Consider the following 3,408-nt stretch of genomic DNA (forward strand, 5'->3'; position numbering starts at 1 on the left):
GCATTGTGATGAAAATGGCATGGGGCATTGTTATGAAAAAGGCATGGAGCCTTTTTGTGACAGGGTTCAAGGAGCATTCTGATGACAAGTGTCAGGGAGCATTGTGATGACAAGTGTATTGAGAATTGTGGTGACAAAGGTCATGGAGCATTGTGATGAAAAGTGCATGGAGTATTGTGATGACAGGCATCATGGAGCGTTGTGATGACAAGTGTTATGGAACATTGTGATCACAAGGGTTTGGAGCATTGTGATGACAGAGGTCATGGATCATTTTGATTTCAAGGAGCATGGAGCATTGTGATGACATGCGCATGAAGCAATGTGATCCTAAGGTACATGGAGGATTGTGATGACAATGGAAATGGAGTATTGTGATGACAAGTGCATAGAGCATTGTAATGAAAAGGTCATGTAGCATTTTGCTGACAAAGGCATGGAGCATTGTGATGACATGTGTCATGGAGCACTGTGATGACAAGCGTCAAGGAGCATTGTGAATACAGGGGTCATGGAGCATTGGGATGGCAAGGGCATGGATCACTGTGATGACAAGGGTCATGGAGCACTGGGCTGAAAATGTTCATGGAGAGTTTTGATGACAGGTGTCATGTAGCAATGTGACGACAAGGGAATGGAGCATTGTGATGACAAGAGTCCTGGATCATTGTGTGGTCAGGTGTCATGGAGTGTTGTGATGACAGTGGTCATGGGGCATTGTGATGATATTGGCAATGGAGCATTGTGAGGAGAAGGTCGTGGAGCATTGGGCTGAAAATGTTCATGGATTATTGTGATGACAGGGGTCATGGAGCATTGTGATGACAAGGGAATGGATCATGGTGATGTCAAGGTCCTGGAACATTGTGATGAGAAGACCATGGAGACTTGTGATGGCAAGTCTCATGGAGCATTGTGATGAATAGGAGCATGGAGCATTGTGATTACAGGGGTCTTGGAGCATTGTGATGAAATGGTCATGGATCATTGTGATGAAAAATGCATGGAAACTTGTTATGACAGTGTTGAAGGAGCATACTGATGACAAGGGTCAGGGAGCATTGTGATGACAAGTTTATTGAGCATTGTGATGACAAATGTCATGGAGCTGTGTGATGACAAGGGCATGGAGCAATGTGATGAGAGGGTACATGGAGCATTGTGATGACAATGACATGGAGCATTGTGATGCCAAGAGTCTTCGGGCTTTGTGATGACAAGTCATGGAGCATTTTGATGAGAAGGGCAGGGAGCATTTTGATAACCGGGTCCTGCAGCAATTTGATAAAAAGTGTAATGGAACATTTAGATGGCAGGGGTTATAGAACATTGTGATGGCAGGGGACTTGGATCTTTGGGATGGAAAGGGTCATGGAGCATTTTGATGACAGGGCTTATGGAACATTGTGATGGAAGGGGTCATGGAACATTGTGATGACAAGTGGATGTAGCATTGTGATGACAGGGTCATGGATCACTGTGATTCCAGGGGTGAGGGAGTATTGTGATGACTAGTGATGGAACATTGTGATATCTCTGGTGAGAGAGCATTTTGATGAGAAGTGCATGGACCATTGTGATTACAAGGATTATGGAGCATTGCAATGACAAACTTGTGGACAGTTGTGATGAAATGCACGTGGCACACTGTGATGACAATGGTCATGGAGCATTGTTCAGACAAAGACATGGAGCATTGTGATGACAAGGGTCACAGAGAATTGTGATGAAAAATACATGGAGCATTGTGGATACAAAGGTCACAGAGCCTTGTGATGACGCGGGCATGGACCATAGTGATGACAATCTTTATGAAGCATTGTGATGACTGGAGGCACAGAGCCTTGTGATGACAGGGGTCATGGAGCACTGTGATGACAAGGGCATGGTGCATTGTGATGACAGGGGCATGGTGCATTGGTCTGACAAGTTTCATAGATTATTGTGATGAGAGTGGGCATGGTGCATTGTGATGACAAGGGCATGGAGCATTGTGATGATAAGGTCATGGAGTATTGTGAAGACAGGTGTCAGGGAGCATTGTGATGACATATGTCATGGTCCATTGCGATGACAATGGCATGGAGCATTGTGATGCCAAAGATATTGGAGGTTTCTGATGACAAATATAATGGAGCATTGTGATGATTAGGGCTTGGAGCATTATGATGACAAGGGCCATTGAAAATTTTCATGACAAGGTCATGAAGCATTGTGATGACAAGGTCCTGGAGCATTGTGATGACAAAACCATGGAGCCTTTTGATGACAAGTCTCATGGAGCATACTGATGAAAAGGGGCATGGAGCATTGTGATTACAGGGGTCTTGGAACATTTTGATGACAAGGGCATGGAGCATGGTGAGGAGAAGACCAAGGAGCATTCTGATGGCATGCGTCATTGAGCTTTGTGATGACAATGGCATGGAGCATTGTGATAACATTTGTCTTGGAGCACCGTGATGAAAAGTGCATGGATCATTTTGATGAAAAAGGCATGGAGCCGTGTCTTGACAGAGTTCAAGGAGCATACAGACAACAAGTGTCAGGGAGCATTTTGATGACAAGTGTATTGAGCATTGTGATGACGAAGGTCATGGAGCATTGTGATGAGAAGACCATGGATAATTGTGATGAAGAGCGTCATGGGGCTTTGTGATGACAAGTGTTATGGAATATTGTGATCACAAGGGTTTGGAGCATTTTTATGACAGAGGTCATGGAGCATTTTTATTTCTTTGTGATGACAATAGCATGAATCATTATGATGATGGGCATGGTGCATTGTGATGACAGGGTTCATGGATCATTGAGATGAAAAGGGGCATAGAGCATTGTGATTACAGTGTTCTTGGAGCATTGTGATGAGAAGGGTCATGGAGCCTTGTGATGACAAGGCCATGGAACATCGTGATGGCAGGGGTTATGGAGCATTGTTATGACAGGGGTAATGCAGCATTGTGATGACAAGGGCATGGAGCTTTTTGTGGAGAAGGCCATGGAACATTCTGATGACATGCGTCATGGAGCTTTGTAATGACAAGTGCATGGACCATTGTGATTACATGGGTCTTGGATCTTTGTGATGACAAGGGTCATGGGGCCTTGTGATGACAAGGCCATGGATCCTTGTGATGGCAGGGGTCATGGAGCATTGTTATGACAGAGGTAATGGAGCATTGTGATGAGAAGGGCATTGAGCATTGGTCGGATATATTTCATGGATTATTGTGATGAGAGTGGGCGTGGCGCTTTGTGATGTCAAGGGCACGGTACACTGTGATACATGGGTCATGGAGGATTGTAATGACAAGGGCATGGAGCATTCTGATGAGAAGGGCATCGAGCATTGTGATGACAAGTGTCATGGAGCTTTGTGATGACAAGGGCATGGAGCAATGTGATGAG

This window comes from Mesoplodon densirostris, unplaced genomic scaffold (assembly GCF_025265405.1).
Source record: "Mesoplodon densirostris isolate mMesDen1 unplaced genomic scaffold, mMesDen1 primary haplotype scaffold_37, whole genome shotgun sequence".
NCBI lineage: Eukaryota > Metazoa > Chordata > Mammalia > Artiodactyla > Ziphiidae > Mesoplodon > Mesoplodon densirostris.